We start from the raw sequence: 18638 nt of genomic DNA on the forward strand, positions 1-18638 counted from the left end.
ATATTAAACATTTTATATTATAGATGCTGTCTTTAAGTTTTGCCTTCTTGTGAAATGTGCAATTCTAGTGATTTACAATCACAGCATCAGTGTGGATACTGTGATTTAAAATTTTATGTCTTAAAATTTTGGCGCAAATTTGAATTTTCACTGGAGAATGTCATCCAAACATCTACCAATTAGCTTGCATCACATCACAACTATTATTGTTATATATTTAGTACTGAAATTGCTAGTCTTGACACATCAGAATTTTGTAAATTAGTTTATTTAGTGTATAAGCTATATGTTTAGATTTCAATATCCATACAGTCTAATCTCTAATAACCTTCAAATTTTATAGAATGAAATTTCTCAAAGTGCAAATTAAAGTTCCTTTCTAAGTCTTTTACAATCTGCCATTGATTCCCATTACTGTAATAAGTAAGAGATAATGGATCCAGCCAGTTGTTATCACAGAATAAAACCCATCATCAGCCGTCAGACACGAAGCAGAGAATTCACATTAAAGGCTTGGTATATTTGAAACAAAGTTCTTCTTCATATTTTGTTTGAGGGCTTAAAGAAGTTTAAAAAGGCTAAGTGACCGTATGCTGTTTTAAACTCCATGACACCCCTGCACTGCAGTAGGAAGGGCTGTAAATGTTTCAATGACTTGCGTTTACCCCAAAACACTCTGGACAAGAAGCACCACAACATCTTTAAATTGTTTTCTATTTGCTCAAGGAAACCCCTGGTGTGTGCAGAATCATAGAAAAGATGAGGTGCAAAATGGTGGTGACCCCCTCTGTGTCTTCAAAATCTCTCTGTGAGGGATCAGACAGGTGCAGATACATCTGAACCAGAAAGTGTCTAGTGTATTCATGTTGCTAACTTGGTGCTGTTGCTTTGAATGTTGTTCTCCTGTCAGACCTCTGAGGATAAGAGATACAAATTAAACACTTGGCAAAGAATGTGAAGTTCTTAATTATTATATATAATTTGTAATGATTGTGTAATTGCCATCAATCAATGGTAGCTCAAACATGTAAAAGTTTGCTTTGGTGAGTTGTTTCAAATTGCTGACACGAACTCAAAATTAACTTAATCTTTTGGCTGGATTTATTACATAACTTTAGTTTGTTGTTTAATTTGGTGTGAAGTACACTGGGACCATTTTTGTTAAAAGGAGAAATCAATTTTCTCTGCACCGTTTTTTAATTAGTAATCGCTTTTGGGAAGTAGTAAACAAAGTGGGTTTTCTCCAGGTGCTCTGGTTTCCCACATAGTCCAAAGACATGCACTATAGGTGAATTGAATAACATAGTGTATGTGTGTGAATGTGAGTGTGTAAGACTGTGTATGGGTGTTTCACAGTGCTGGGTTGCAGCTGGAAGGGCATCCGTTTGTAAAACATATGTTGGATAAGTTGGTGGTTCATTTCGCTGTGGTGACCTCTAATGAATAAAGGGACTAAGCCAAAGAAAAATAATGAATGAATAAATGGTTGTTATAATGGGATTAACAGAAACTCAAGGCTTCTGTTAGTACCTAGAACAGCAAAGTCAAGTAAAGGAGGTTGAGCCTTCTCATTTATGGCGCCTAAACTCTGGATTGGCCTTACTGATAACGTCCGAGGCTCAGACATACTTTCGCAGTTCAACACAAGATTAAAGACCTATACTTTTAGTAAAACATACACTCTGTGCATCATTTAATAGTATGATGCATGAATGTGCTCCATGCAGGTTTCTGCATCTCGTTCATATACACTATGAACAGCAGCTACACTAATAATTCTCTTTATTCTCTGTTTCCACCTGGGACTATATTCATCCCGAGGCCCCCAGAGACTATGCAGGGCCACTGATGCGATCCAAGACCTACAACGAGATGATTCCAAGGTTTCCATAATCCTGGACAAGGCCGTATCTCGAGCAGCTGCTGTGATGGTCATAGAGGAATGGAGAGCATGAGACTGATTCCTGTGACGCTCCAGGAACAGACGAGTCTTTGTTGACGTCCAGCCTTCTCTGGCCCCCGGCACCTAGACTGCAGCACTGAACAGGACGTTTGGCCATAGGAGAAATGGTCGTGCCCAACTGAGCCTGGTTTCTCTCAAGGATTTTTACCCTTCACTTTCGCCAATTGGTGAAGTTTTTTCCTTGCTGCTGTCGCCACTGGCTTGCATGGTTTGGGATCTGTAGAACTGCGCATCGATGGATTTGCTCTTCAGTGTTTGGACTCTTATTAATCCACACTGAACAACTAAAATTAACTGAATTTAAACACTGAAAACTGAACTGACACCGTTTCAAATTACTATAATCTTCTATGAGAAGCTGCTTTGACACAATCTAAATTGTAAAAAAGCACTATATAAATAAAGGTAAATTGAATTAAAAATGAATTGAACATCCATTGGAATGCTGTGATTGACCAATCAGAATTAAGAACTGCAGAGAGCTGTGTAATAAAAGGCTATAAATGATCCACCACCTTCAGCTATGCATGCAAAATAGCTAGGATAAAGCTAAAGGGCGTCACACACCGGATGCGCACAAGACAGTTGAAAGTATCATACACCAGACGCGCACATTTGCATGATATTAAAAATTCAACTAATCAGATGGCGCACTGTGGTGTGGTGTGTATACCTGATAGAAACCTATGTTTAGATTTCTGAAATGCATGGCGCTACGCGGTGCGTCGACGAGTGACGCTTCTGGTGTGTGACCCCCTTGAATCCTACTTGTAACTTAAATTATTAAACATTATTACAAGCATACCATTGTGAATCAGTTAAGGTAAGGGGATCGTTTTGAATACTGGCTGGTTATATACCTTGTAAAAAATTTATTTAGGGTAATTTCTAATTCCAAGGGGCTGCAAAACATATTTATATATTAAATATATTACAATATAGAAGTTATGTTAAATTGCTATTTCAATGCATTACTATTTTTTCTGCATGATGAATGTGTTAAAATGTTGAAAATTATTGTAAATTCAAAAAGATTTGAGTAATATTAAAAACTTACTAATGATTATTATTAAAACATAAAACATAATAATAACTGGTAGAAAATGGTATTATCGGTTTTTGGCTGAAAGAGAAAAATGGATGAAAATATGAGCCAAAAAAGGCTATCCTGCGCCACAGATATTAGGAAAAATGACAATTAGCTTCCATATATGTCAATGCACAAAATTTACTATGCATTACAGCTTGAACTTACCATGCATTACAATGTGCATTTTACAGTGTGCTTTTTCATACCTAAAATAATATTAATATTATATTTTAATGATTTAATATGTTAGTTTCATAAACTACTAAATCCACCCCATTACACTCAAAAACATAAGATAGAAAATGGGTGTGTGGGTTAAAAAAACAAAAATGAAAAGATGGGTGTAAACTTAAATCTCTGCCAAACAGCTTACTTGCCAAATAGCCACTTTCTGACACGATCGCTGACACCCAAACTAAAATGCTGTACAAACTGATTGAAAGTATTTTGGTGAAATGATTTTACAAGCAAATTGTTTCTGGAATCAGTAATTAAAGTTAATTTGCAGCGCTCATTATTCGCAACACTATTAAGGGCAGCAGTAAGCTGTAATCTGGGCTCTGCTTGACTGCAATCATCTTTCTGAGGTGTGAGAAGCTTGTTTAAACAAAACTGTGATGGTCTGAACACGCTTCCACTCTGAAGGGGGTTTATTAGTGTTTCCACAGAATAAGTATCTGCACAATTCATAGCTAGATGATGACTTGAGAGGTGAATTGAGCCCATTTATGCAATTTTTGTAGCTGCAGGTCATGTTTCAAAATACATTTAAAAAATTTATAATTACATGTTTGTAGGTTTGTGTTGCGTTATATTTAAACAGGCACATCCTTTAAATTATAAAACAAATTGTAATAATAAAAAAATGTCATTGTTATGTTTAATATATGCTTAATATTTTAAAGAAATAAATATGAAACTTTAATACAGAATGTTGACATCATTGATGATGCACGGAATTCAGATGGAGGGCAGGAAGTGATTTTTCTACATAGGATTTTTCACTATCAGAGCATCAAAATGTTTTATGTTGTTTGTAATTCTTTTAATCGGCCAAAATAAGAAATGCTGAACAGCTTTAATAGCACTCCAAAAGTTTTTCTTTATAAAGAGGGAAAGTAAAAAAAGGCAGCATGTAATAAACATTTATTCAATACATCTATGTGTACAAACTTTTTTTGAACACAATAATTTGTTTAACAGCACCAATAAAGATATACAGGCCTAGCTATGTGTATACATAAGTTTTTGTGTTATCTAAAAATCAAATGCAACCACCACACTTCCACATCCAGGAAAATATAACGTACCGTGCATGTAGTCGCTGTAATGAAATATCTGTCTTGATTTGCAATAATCCATGTCTTGCAAAACAAAACTGACAAAACTGGCGTTTTGGTGAAATAAACAACCATAACATTAAAGGGGCGGTCCACAACGATATTATACTTTAAACTTTAGTTGGTGTGTAATTTAGCTGTGTGAACATAAACAACATCTCTGAATGTAAGACGCTCAAAGTTCAATGAAAAGGGAGACATTGGCTTTTACAGAGTTAGCTTAGCAAAGCCTACAATGAACACATTTTGGGGACTACAAAAAATACTTTCAGCCCTTGTGAGATCACAAAGGTACTTTTACCGTGCACACACACTGCGCAGCTAAGGGCCATGGCCAGAGGCGCTGTAATGTTTTAGAAGATAGAGCTAAAATGCGACCAAACGCTGCTGTTTCCACAGAGCTATGTCAGTTTCTGTATTTGGGCGTCCAAAGGACACGACACAAAGAGAGAAGTGCTTACAGTTCAATTTTGATTATGTTCCAGAGAACTCAAAAATATATAGCTAGCATAATTTGACAAAACAGCTCCAGAATCTCTTCTAGTTCAGTGGTGGATTTGGTTAATATCTCCCCAAAGCAGAAGCTGTGAACTACAACCTGTAAGTGTTTTTATTTGTTAAAATTGACCATGACAGGTACAGTGTCCAGTGTTAACGGTATGCTGTAGCAACGATGTAAACAATGGGAAATGCTGTTTTGCAACGCAAATGATTTAGCTACAAATTCATATTTAGCATTCAAACTGCTATAAGCACACACAAACACACACACACACACACACACACACACTTCACCGGCGTGTCTCTGTATGTGTGTGTGTGACTTTAAATTGATTCTCTCTAGGCAGCTTTTCCATGCGTTTTACATCTCGGATAATAAAGTTGCAAAAGATATGTAGATGATTCATATTACTTACACCTGCATATTCTGGATATATGTCAAAGATGCTGTGTAACGCGTTGAGTTAAAAAAAATTCAGGAAAGCTCACCTAACTCGTGTAGCAGCAGAAAAATAAATCAAGGCTCACACAGGGGGTATCCCACATTTTGTGCTTTATTCTTCTATCAACAGTGTCACGATATATTACAGAAAATAACTTAATTCGAGCATCAGAGAAAAAGAAAAAGAATGTACCCCGCACATGCGCTTGTCACAGACTGTTCACACATTCACACACACACATAGACACACAAAGACGATGTCTCTTACAGAAACAGCACCCCATTTTCACTCGTTACAGACACTTGTCAGATTTTATTTTAGAGAGCAGACAGGAGGTTGACTGACTGTTTACACAGCAGAAAAGCGCGTGCTTGTACGGACGTGACATGAAGCCGATCCGCAAATCGCAGCACATTATGACGATGACTAATCAGAGTCACTTGAGGGCAGGCCTTTCAGAGGAACTAGGAAATATGTCAGTCATTTTCATGTTAGCTGAGTAGCTGTTTATAATCAAAGTGAAATTGATGAAAAATAACATGATTTCCTTAAAGTAACATGAGCACACATTGCTTTGCATCTTATTAACACAAACAAGCCTCAAAATTACATTCTGGACCACCCCTTTAACATCTATATGCCCAGCAGGGGTGAACAAAAGAGAAATGCAACCCTTGCAACAAAACTAGACGGTTATTATTGTGGAGCACTTTTCCCCCTTACAAAACTAAATAAATAAAAATGCAGACTATGCATCCCTGCTTTTGTATGCTTTCATCTGTTATTTTGTGATGTCTGTAAAAAATCTGCATAGGAGAAAAACTATAGTAATTTATAATATTGAACCACATAGTACAGTGTATAACGCGTACAACTCTTTGTTAATTAATACTGTAGCATTGTAAACTGACAAACTGTAATAAATACTGTAACGTTAGTGTAAACTGTGGTGTATTGTGATGGTGTATAATTAAGCCTCTCTGAAGCCATTTGAATAATTTGTTTATTTCTACAGTTGTGTTGTACCACAGCAACAATATAATTACTACGACAGTTCATTTCAAGTAATTGTCTATAGTATGCTTTCAAACACTATAGTATTTACTATAGTATTTTTTAATGTAAGCTTATACAGTATACCACCTCTATGACAGGCAAATATATTTTACTTCAGTAGAAAACTTGGCCCACTTCATTGTGTATAAGGATCATGCCCAGCATATGTTGTTATTTTCTATTTATGTCTTGTAAAAATCGCAAAAATATGGGATTTCTCGCATTCAGCTTATTACTTCCTGCCCTCAATCTAAATTTTGCTTGTCATCAAAACCAAATGACTGAAAACAGCTTAATTTGTATGTATGCCAACTATTACAGTATATGTTTTACTTAGCGTATGCCCTTCCAGCCACAACCCAGCTCTGGGATACACCCATACACACTCATTCACAATGGCCAATAGTCTTTTGAATTCATCTACAGTGCATGTCTTTGGACTGCGTGGGAAACTAGAGCACCCGGAGGAAACCCACGCCATAATGGGGAGAACATGCAAACTCCACACAGAAATGCCAACTGACCCAGCGGGGACTTGAACCAGTGACCTTCTTAATGTGAGGCGACAGTGCTAACCATTAAGCCACTGTGCCACTCAATGAAATACATTACATTTTAAACCATATAAATGTAATTATTTATTAAATATGTTTTTTTTTTGTTTTTCGTTTTCATGTGTAAAACCTTCTGCTTCATGCAAAAAAGTCACTCTCTCACATATGACAATTGAAAAATCTAATTGAAGATAGAACTTCAACAGAATATCTTTAATCTTTATCCAGTTAAATCTATCAACAAAGTCATAGTCAAAGTCATATATTATACAAAGTCATCCTTCCCAAGCCTGACCCCCTGTATCTCTCATACACCCGTAAAACTTCCCTAAATGACACAATCTGCTAGCAATCATCAGGTAGTGCTGAAACTGCGGAAGTGTCTTAGACTTTATGATGTCTATTAACTTCACTCCAGTCCAGAGCATGAATTATATTAACCAGCACATCACGCACAAGCCTGCGGCAAAGGACACTCAGTGCTGTAGCTCTGCATGAGAGAATGAGAAAATGCATTTGTTTGTGTAAGACCAACACACAGAGACGATTTCACTTCACCCGAAAGACCAAATAAACGATAATCTGTCCCTTTATTTACTATGGGGAAATTCCACCTGAATTTACTCAGTCTGGGGTTAAAGATTTGGGTAAATAGTCATTCTCTCCTCCTCACAGTCTTCTAAACTAATATCCCTCAGTCTAAGTCAATGTACAAGAGCTTAAAACGAGAAGCAGAGACTCAGTTAAAAAGCACCTGCAGAGAAATATGTTTTTGTGCTTAAATATCAAGTATCACAGCAGCCACACTTGTCTAAAGGCTTTCGACGCTTTGTGGCTGTCTGAAGTACCTACAAAATAACGGATTTAAATGTACTATGTTGGTTTGTATGCAAGTTGTTAGAGTAAAAATTATTATTAGCACTATAATTTGAACAAATCTTTTCTAAAGCCCAGTGCACATTTTGGATTTTAACCAGGGTTGAGGTGAATTTGGGCCCCCTAAGATGTTTTGACATGCCCTGACATTTGTGCTTATTTCAGCTACTAATTACATAGTATTGGCCAATGTGTATATTTTGTAGTCAGCAAAAACTGTGCTACAATAATATATGAGAAATTTGGATGTACATGCTTGCATTTTTTAGAAAAAAAAATATTATGCGTAGTTATTAGGTTTTGGAGAAAAAAAATGTAGCTGTACTAATGTCCAAAAAACCACACTGAATGGGCCTGAATAAGCCTTTTGAGTAACCAGTCTTGTGGGCTAGGATATTTACTTTTCAATTATGTGAAAATTATTATGTTCTTTTATTCAAAGAAAACAGTACAATGATTTACATTTTGTAAAGTCTGTTTTGGGTCAGCATGGGTCATGCGTGGGAGTGTTATTAGTCATTAATAATTCACACCTGGAGAAACAAAAGACACTCCCCTACTGGCTAATGTTCACCCATCAACAGCATTGTAAAGCAATGTCCAGCTGTAAAAGCTAGTCCAAACTAAATGCTTGTTGTATTACTTGCTGTATTATGACAATGTAAACACCATGGGACTAATGTTATTTTCTATTTTACCAATGTTCTTCCTTTGGTTTTAAAGTATGCAAGGGCAGTTTTGTATGCAGATGATACAACATTATATTTACCAGCAGCATTGATAGAAAAATTATCTGCTGATTTAGATGAGGAGTTACAATTAGTGGTAAAGTGGGTACAGAATAAGAAGATGGTTTTAAATTTGACAAAATAAGAAAGTATTGTGTTTGGATCAAACTTTCAATTTAAATGTAAACCACAGTTAAATTTGTCTGTAATGAGTGCCTATTACACAGGTAGAGAAAATTAGACTTCTTGGAGTTCTTCTTGATAGTAGGTTAAAGTGGTCAAAACAGATAGATAAAATGGTAATTGTTACGGGAAAAGGTTTATCAATTATGAAGAGATGTGTATAATTTTTACCACAGTACTGTATCTTTTAATTTGTTCAGGCAATTGTTCTTTTTTATCTAGATTATTGTCTAGTGGTATGGTCGAGTGCATCAAGTAAAGACTTAATTAAGTTAAGACTTAAAACTAAATTACAGTTAGTCCAGAATAAAGCTGTACGACTAATTTTACACTGCAATAGAGGAGTTAATAATATAAAAATGCATAAAACCTTAGGTTGGTATTAGTGAAGAATAGAGTAATTTTTTCTCTGCTGTGTTTCATAAGAAATATTTCTGTGTCAAGAGTTCCAAGTGTATTGTACTGTCTGTATAGTAATGCTAGTCATCATTTTAACACAAGACATGCATTAAAAGGAAATTTTTTGCTTACCATTTCAAAAACTAATGCAAAGCCACGAACTGTAATGTATAGAGGAATGAAAACATGGAATAAATTGCCATCAGACATTACATGCTTTGTAACAGGTAAAATGAGGTTTAAAAAATTGTTTAAGAAAAATGTAATGGAACAATTTTAAGTGGATTGTTAATCTGGATGTGATGTATGAATTTTGTATTTTAATGTTTTTTTCTTTGTTGTTATGTATTAATGTAACTTTGTGTTGTGTTTGATGGGCCCAAGGAAGATTTTATTAGTGGCTAATGGGAATCCGAATAAATAAATGAATATGGGCAATGTATGTGCACTTGTAACATCCAGTATGCTCAAAAAATATAAACTGGAAATGGTATAAAACTTGTTTGCAAAACTGTTGTAGTAAAAACTTTCTTGTTCATTAATCCAGCATTTAATAATAATTTTTGAATGACTCTTAGACAGTGACGCAGTGGGTAGCACGTTCCCCTTGCAGCAAGAAGGTCACTGGTTCCAGCCTCGACTGGGTCAGGTGGCATTTCTGTGTGGGGTTTGCAGGTTCTCCCTGTGTTCGCGTGGGTTTCCTCATTACGTGAGACATTACGTTTCTTTTTTATTTTTTTTTATTTTGGAGATAATACACAATATGAATACAACAGAAAGACATAAAACTCAACAAATTTCGTGTCATATCTCGATAAATTAGCCTAAGCTATATTGAAATAATTTAAAGAATTAAAAATATTGTATCTAATAAAATATTCAATAAAACATTAAATAAATAAACCAATATAAAACAAACAAAAGCTAGCTTTAACAATGTAGGTATATTCAATACACAAATTAAACCGTTTTAAGCAATGTATAACTTTCATTTTACAATGGCCTCACTGAAAAAAAAAGATTTGAGATATTTTCTAAATACAATAAACAAAAGAGGAGGTTTGAAATATTATTTATAAAGTATTTGGATACGATGATATAAGTCAAATCGTGCAAACAGAGCATTTTTTGATGAGTGAAAGCAGAAACTAGGCAACCTTTTTTTCTATCCTCCAGTCCTGCAGCGCCTCTTTATGAACGCATCAGGAAAAACTGCAAATACAAAATGTGATCTGTGTCCTCAAACAAGTGTTTATGTTTTTATCTGACATGCTTAAAGTTTAAAATGAAATTTTATATACATGAAGAGCTTTAGTAAATAGCTGCTAAGTGCAATAAAATATAGGCAATTTTGTTACTTGATCTTATGTGGGGCGAGGCAGTGGCGCAGTAGGTAGTGCTGTCGCCTCACAGCAAGAAGGTCGCTGGTTCGAACCTCGGCTCAGTTGGCGTTTCTGTGTGGAGTTTGCATGTTCTCCCTGCCTTCGCGTGGGTTTCCTCCTGGTGCTCCGGTTTCCCCCACAGTCCAAAGACACGCAGTACAGGTGAATTGGGTAGGCTAAATTGTTCGTAGTGTATGAGTGATTGTGTGAATGTGTGTGTGGATGTTTCCCAGAGATGGGTTGCGGCTGGAAGGGCATCCGCTGTGTAAAAACTTGCTGGATAAGTTGGCGCTGTGGCGACCCCAGATTAATAAAGGGACTAAGGCGACAAGAAAATGAGTATGAGATCTTATGTGCTGAAATAGTTAACAATTTCCTTGTGTTAAGAATCACAGAATAATATGCACAAGATCACAGAATAATATGCACATCCTTAAATAAAGGGGAATCAATCACCTATTAAGTGTCATATAGCCTATAAGGAAAAATATATATGTTTCAGGTCTCTCCAGAGCATTTAGGCTGAATGTTTGACAGCGTCTATCTAAATGAGGATGTTATAATATACATTTTCTAACGTGTTATAAACAGAGAATTTCTGTGGTGTTATATTATGGATGGTGCACTCCCTGCGCTGGTGAGACCACTCGATGCACAATGCCAACAGTGGGTAAATGAATATGAAATATGAAATGAATATGATTAATGAGAACACACAGGCATGTGTGTATAAACATATAATGTAATGCTGTACAGTAACGTGTCATTTGTTTGTTCTGGTTGTCTTCATTTTAATAGTTTCGCGATGATGTGATGGTGTGTTTTATCTGCCTGATTCCCGCTGAAGTGGGCGGGTTGTGTGACGTTTGATTCAGGGGACATTCGGGGGGTGGGGTTTGCATGACGCGCTGCGAGCTCTTACCCCGACAGTGCAAACGCGACATGTGTTCGGCCTCACTGCTCAACCTCCCGGGCGATAAAAGCTCTGGCTTGCACTGGCCCGACAGAGGAAATGCGGCTATTGAGTTGGCAGTGTCAGCTTGTGCAGCTGATGCTCGTTGCAATCAAATTGGCAATAAAAGCCCAGCGTGTGCTAAGCTGAGCATCCATTTTTAGCTGAAGAGACTTTCATCTCGACAGCTAAGGGGCAATCATTATGGCGAAGAAACATAACATTTCTGTTCCCCCCTCGGGGAACGAGGTTTACCTTGCTAACTGGAGCGTTCCCCTTCGGGAGGGGAACTTCAATCCTATGTGGAAAAACTTCCACTATGGGGAAATGTATGGAAAAAGCCATAATGATTGAACCTTACCTTCGCCTCCGATGAGAGGTTTTGTCAGGCAAAAGAGAGCGTGAGCACACTTGCATCACCAGAGGCGAGGTCTTCCAACATGTTTCCTGGTCCTTACTTATCCCACTTTAACAGAAGATTTACGGATTTAGATATAATTCTTGGGAGTTGTAAATGCATCTAGATAATTCTAGGAATTTAAATACGACAGTAAGTTGGGAAAGCACGCAGTCCCGATAGGGAGAACGCTGCGGAGGCAACCTAGTACCCAAGTGGGGAGACCTGGTGACGGATGAGCATATGGACTAGCCCTGATAAGGGGGAGTACGCATATGAATATAAGATGGTTAGCAGTGAGGGAAGAAACGGGTCTGCCTATACCCAGGGGGGACTGCACCGTGACTGTATAAGCATATGGGATCGCCAGCGAGTATTGCACAAAACGGGCACCTATACCCAGAACGCGGGCGGACCAAAAGGCAAACCTACAATGTAATGGGCCAGCGCCTGACTCCTTCGTTGAGTCAAAAGCTGTGGGCCTTGGCGGAATCTTTGCAGGGTTCGCCAAGCAGGGAACTTAAGTGCACGTATCTCTGTGTTAAGAAGAATGTCGCAGCAAGAATGTTACAACACCTTCACTGAGTTGTTTCCTCAATCACCAAGGTTTACCTACTACCCCTTAGGAAACCGGCTCTTAAAGATACTAAGTCTAATGTGGTTCGAGTAGATCTCCTTGCATGCTCGTGAGAAATAGGGCAAGATCTCAAGAGGGCATGAGAGAGGGGTGGGGTGGATTAATTTGCCTACCACCTCTAAGGAACCAGATAATGAGGTTATGCCTTCCCATGGTGCTGCCAGTCACTGCATTATGGTGAGCAGACATGGCAGCCACATAAACCTTGAGTGTGCTACCTAGCTTCTCCAGAAGGAAAGAAACCACAATTCTGATCTGGCAAGTTCGGGGGTCTTCTCTGCAAGAGATGCACCACTCAGTGAATAGACTCCACTTCAGGGCAAAAACGCGCCTCGTCGAGGGGGCTCTAGCCTGAGTGATGGTATTAACCACTACTGTCGTTAGGTTACCTAAGTTTTCCTCGCGTCTAACGACCACACATGAAGGTTCCAAAAATCTGAGCGAGGGTGCCAGATGATGCCCTGTCTCTGAGAGAGTAGGTCCTCTCTCAAAGGGATCTGCCAGGGGAGGGCCGTCGCGAGAAGGGAGAGTTCTGATATTTAGGTCTGGTTGGGCCAGAGAGGCGCAACTAGCAAGACCTGCTCCTCGTCCTCCCTGACCTTGCACAGTAACTGCGCAAGCAGGCTTAAACCAGCCGGCACTTAAACCAGTGACCTTTTTGCTGTGAGGCGATTATGCTTCCCACTGTGCCCCACTGGTGTGTCATGTCTAAAGTAATTCATTACTTTAAAAAAAATTAAGTAATGATATTTGAGTTGCTTTTAAAAAATGTGAAGGAAAAATGCTGAATGAAAATATGTATTCGTTGAATCACGCGCTCAATTAGAGACTGCAATCCCTGCGGGAACAGACAAAAACCAAGAGCTTTAGTTTTCTGCGATGGAAGTATTCTCATAATTTTGAAAGCATAGAAGAACCGGAAAAGAGGATAGTCTAAATGAACAGTGATTTTACGTATCTAATAAGAGGAAAAATACAAAAGTGGCAAACACATTGCTTTAAACTTTCATTAATCTGTATACGGCATGAATAGTTCTCCAAAGATAACATGATCCTAAATGTTCATTTAATTTATTTTTTTTTTAAATGTAAGCTATACAGTGTGTTTTTAATCACAGAGCTCCTATATAAAAAAGAAAAAAAACTTGCAAGTTTTGAAAGAGATTAAGTCTAAGTCAGGAAAGAGTGCAAATATAACTCAAAAGTAATGTGACGCATTGTTTTACATAAAAAGTTTAAAAAGAAACGCAACAAGTTACTCTTTTGTGGAGTGAGTCAATAATGTAATGCATTACTTTGAACTTTCTCGAACACTGGCCATTGATCACAATTGAACAATATTTTCAGATAAATAAGAGACACACAATGTTTACTAGAACATTTACTCCATTCTTTAAATTGAGTGAATGTTATATTTAAATGTATGTGTGAAAGGGATTAAGTGCCCCTAATATGGCTTGAGAAAGGTTCAGTTTTTGGACTAAAAAATATTTAAAAAACTCTGTGACTGTCTTATAATATGCATGTATATTTAATGTATATAATTTGCCCAATTACTCTCAAACAAGCCACTAAATTTTTCCCCCCCAAATACCTCCTTTGTGTAATGCTAATCTGTGGTGATTGACACATCCTGTTGTGATTGGTCTACTGCATAAATCACATCTCGGAAACTAAATACATAACTGTATTGCAGTTCATCAAGTGTTGAAGATATTATAAAGTGTATAAACAGACAGCATGAAGTTGTTGTTGGATGAGTTCTTTCAAAAACAACTGGTGCCTCATGTACAAAGAATTGCATTGAATTAATACTATATCATTGCGTACAGACAAAGCTGTAATTGTGCGTACGCAGTAAAAATTCAGATGTATGAATTACTGCGAACGCAGAATCCCACAGATAATCTCTTTGTACATCCGAATTAACATGAATTTAAGCGCAACATGCATAAGCGCAAAACCTCTCCTTGCCTCCTCCCCCAAATAAATATGCTAATGATTCCACTTTAGAAAAAACAAACAAAAAGCAATGGCAAAAGCACACAAGAAGAGAAACTGCACAGAATGTGAAGTGGAGGTGCTCCTATGGGACGTAGACTGGAGAAAAACTGTGTTATTTGCAAGTTTGTCCTATGGAATTAATAACAAAAGAATAAAAATAGAGTGGAGGAGTTTGGCTGACACGGTTAACGCAGTGGGGTCTGAACATCGCACTGTGAGGGAATTAAAAAAGAAATGGTGCGAGGTGCAGGCTAAGAGGAAAACAGCAGTGCACCGTCAATGTGTGGAACGAACAGGAGGGGGAACAGGGGATGCTGAACTAACACCCTTTGAGGAGAGAGTTGCCTCAATTGTGGGTGACACTTTACTGTCTGGAGTAGTATGCGTGTCTGTGGGAGACACAGATGTATTAAGAGTAACATTTTGTTAGGGCGGTATAGCAGCACCCCTTTGCTCTTATTAAGGCAGCACCACCAGCATTTCAGTTGCCCATTCGCCCGCTCTACAACTGACCTAGTGCGAGAACGAGCATCATCGTATCTGCGTTCTTGATCAGTTTGTGGGTTATTGAGGGGGGTTAACACCACGTCTTTAATGGATAACTGCAGTCTCCTGATATGCAGTTAAACAATTGCTCAATAAAATAAAAAATAAAAAACAGCTAAAATAATATCTTTAAATACATAACTCACCAAGAAGCCACCCATCACGCATCCTGCCACCTATTGCCTCAAAGAGTCGCCAATGGGAATAAAACAAACACACAAGAAATACATGTACTGTATGCCAGACATGAAGTTGGCGCGGACCAACACACATTCTCACGTTAATTTCATAATTAGTAAATCCAAACTTGAGCATAAATGCAAAGTTTTTGTGCATACGCAACATTGATACATGAGGCCCGTTGGCCTCCCAATACCACTTTTTTTTTCACTGGAAAAACACGCCTCAGCCTTATTACAAATAGTCTAATAAGTTGCACTGGGTATATTTTGTTGTAAGTTTCAAATAACAAACCCACAAGAGGACACAAAATTCTGATTTTTTTTTAACTCAAGCGATTTGCGTGTTAATCGTGTCAAACGCCTGAAATGCTCAATTCTCGCGAACTCATTCGCCACAAGATATCTGATTACGTCTTTGGATTTACTTTTGGATTTGGATCATGTAAATCACATGCGCTTAAAGCTTCATTCATGTACTATTAGACCAGAGAACCAGTTCCCTAAACTCAACAATAGCATTTTTTAGAAGCAATGAGGAAAGTACACGGCAACCACATGGTTTTACCTTGATTTTACATTATTTTTAATTCTTTTGTTGAACCTTGCTTCAGACTCAAACACAAGCTCTCTGCATCACAAATACAACATCATACACAATTGAACATGCCGGAAAAAAAGTTGTTCATATGGAGATAAACAGGTGAGGTAAACATATATAAACAATAATTATTCTTAAGTTATATTATTTGTGATATTTGTGGGATTTATACTATACTGTGATATACTACATACAGTATATGTGGGATGTAAGAAAAAGAAAGCAGTGTAGACAAAGTTAAAAAGCATGATGCTTGTCAGTGTGTCAATCCAGTCTGAAGCAAGGCGCAACTCATAGCAATGTGCTTTGGCATGGATATCTTGTCTCAGTTCATTCCAGATAAACAGCAACTGTAACCATATTATGGAAACTTGAATGCACACATAAAGCAGTAAAACATAGGTCTTTGTTTCTCATGTGTCATGCATGCTAGAGTGACCAGCCATCTTATTTTTCCCAGTCCTGTAATTCATCTCTATTTTAAGTGTCTTAACTGAATTTCACTTTTCCTAAAAATTCTTAATTGCTGAGCACTAGTAGTAGTATTTGAAAGTGCGAAAGTGGCCTAATCAATTATGCCATGGTGTATTTTAAAGAACAAAATTACCATCTAATCACATTTCCATATCAATCAAGACGTATTTAGTGAAGGCAGGAGCTGAGTCATTTGGCATCAGGCCAGTTCTAGTGTCATTGAGATAGAGCACTGAGAAAAAAGATTTACTATAGTTAAAGTAAGGTGTTGTTGAAAAAAACCCTACAACTTCATGGAAATGAATTGCGTCTCAAGTAATTACTAAATCAGTGTCACAATAACAAAACCATAAGTCACGTAACACATTACATTTGCCTCAGGAAAACCACTCAGTAGATAACAGGAGAGAAATGAACTAGAAGGGTATTTTGCTGAGTGTAGGCATATACATATATATATATCTATATATATATATATATATATATATATATATATATATATACATATATATATATACAGTGCTCAGCATATACAAGTACACCCCTTACAAATCTATCTTTTAAATTCATATTTTTAATAGGAAGCTATACAATATTATATTTGTGCATATACATTAGATTAGTCAGTACTGAAGCCAAACCCGGAGCTTATCTAACTAAATAACTTACGGTAACGGTCCAAAAACTAGAAAACCCAAACTTAAATGTTCTAGAAAAATGTTAAATACAAATTTAAAAAAAAAAGAGGAAAAATCAAGAGAAGCAACATTTTTTTTTTTATTTACAATTTTGTAGGTTGTATTTTTTTTCAATATTTTGCTCAAATTTCTTTGTATTATCTTTCAATTTCCAAATATGTTTGCTGACTAAAATATTATTTTAATTAATGTGTTTAATAAATCTGTTTTGTTTATATGCACCAAAATACACTGAATATATTCACTGAGAAATAGATAAAATATTCATTTTCAAAATGGGGTGTACTCAGTTATGCTGAGCACTGTATATATAAACAGGCCAAATAAAGCAAATGGCCCACCGACTGGCATGAAATAAAGGCATCTGACATAAAATAACGGCAGTGATAATGATCCTTGAGATTCCTAAATTCCTGATGGACAAATTGAAATTTGTCCCAAAATATTTACCCACTAGTATGTAGTGTATGGTAACAACCATGCAACAAAAAAAGCATTTGGGCTTTATATAGTTTACAGTTGAAATCAAAATTATTAAACCTCCTGAATTATTAGCCCCCCTGTTAATTTTTTAAATAATTTCTGTTTAACGGAGAGAACTTTTCAACACATTTCTAAACATAATAGTTTTAATAAATAATTTCTAATGGGTTATTAATTTTATCTTTGCCATGATGACAGTAAATAATATTTTACTAGATATTTTTTAAGACACTTCTATACAGGCTAAAGTTAAAGGCTTAACTAGGTTAATTAGGTTAACTAGACAAATTAGGTTAATTAGGCAAGTTATTACATAGCGATTGTAGACTATCAAAACAAAAAATATATATAGCTTAATGATTGTTAATAATTTTTGCAACAAACTTATACTTAAAACTTAAAATTATAAACTTAATGAAAAATTATTAACTTAAAATTATAACAACAAACGTTGTTGATAATTTTGACCCTAAAATGGTTTTTAAAAAGTTAAAAGCTGGTTTTATTCTAGCCGAAATAAAACAAATAAGACTTTCTCCAGAAGAAAAATGTTATCAGACATACCGTGAAAATTTCATTGCTCTGTTAAACATCAATTGGGAAATATTAAAACAAAAAAAAATTAAAAGGGGTTTTAATAATTCTGATTTCAACTGTACATATCAGTAAAATAAACTTTTATAAACCTTATGTATCATAAAATGAATGAAAAAAGGTATTATGTTAATACAATGCATGTTTAAACATTTCAACCGGAGCATATCATGTCATAATGTGTATTATTTATAATAAGAATGAACTGCCAACTTATCCAGCATATGTTTGAAGCAGCGGATACCCTTCCAGCCGCAACCCAACACTGGGAAACACCCATCCACTGTTGCATTCACACACATACACTATGGCCAATTTTGCTTATTCAATTTACCTTTATCGCATGTCTTTGGACTGTGCTCCGGAGCACCTGGAGAAAACCCACACGGACATGGGGAGAACATGCACACAGAACTCCACACAGAAATGCCAACTGACCCAGCCAGGGCTCGAATCAGCGACCTTTTCGCTGTGAGGCGATCAAGCTACCCACTGCGCCACAGTGATGGTGTGTATTAATTATGTTACATATTATCTTTTTAAAATCAATTATCGAAT

The 18638-nt window shown here is 36.6% G+C and overlaps 1 protein-coding gene across 12 annotated transcripts in view; it reads right to left on the reverse strand.

Moving 5' to 3' along the window:
* The window catches only part of rftn1a (raftlin, lipid raft linker 1a), a 213844-nt gene that overhangs the window by 161469 nt on the left and 33737 nt on the right, over positions 1-18638 (reverse strand). The window lies entirely within an intron of this gene.

This window comes from Danio rerio, chromosome 19, assembly GCF_052040795.2.
Source record: "Danio rerio strain M-AB ecotype USA chromosome 19, GRCz13ab, whole genome shotgun sequence".
Classification (NCBI taxonomy): domain Eukaryota; kingdom Metazoa; phylum Chordata; class Actinopteri; order Cypriniformes; family Danionidae; genus Danio; species Danio rerio.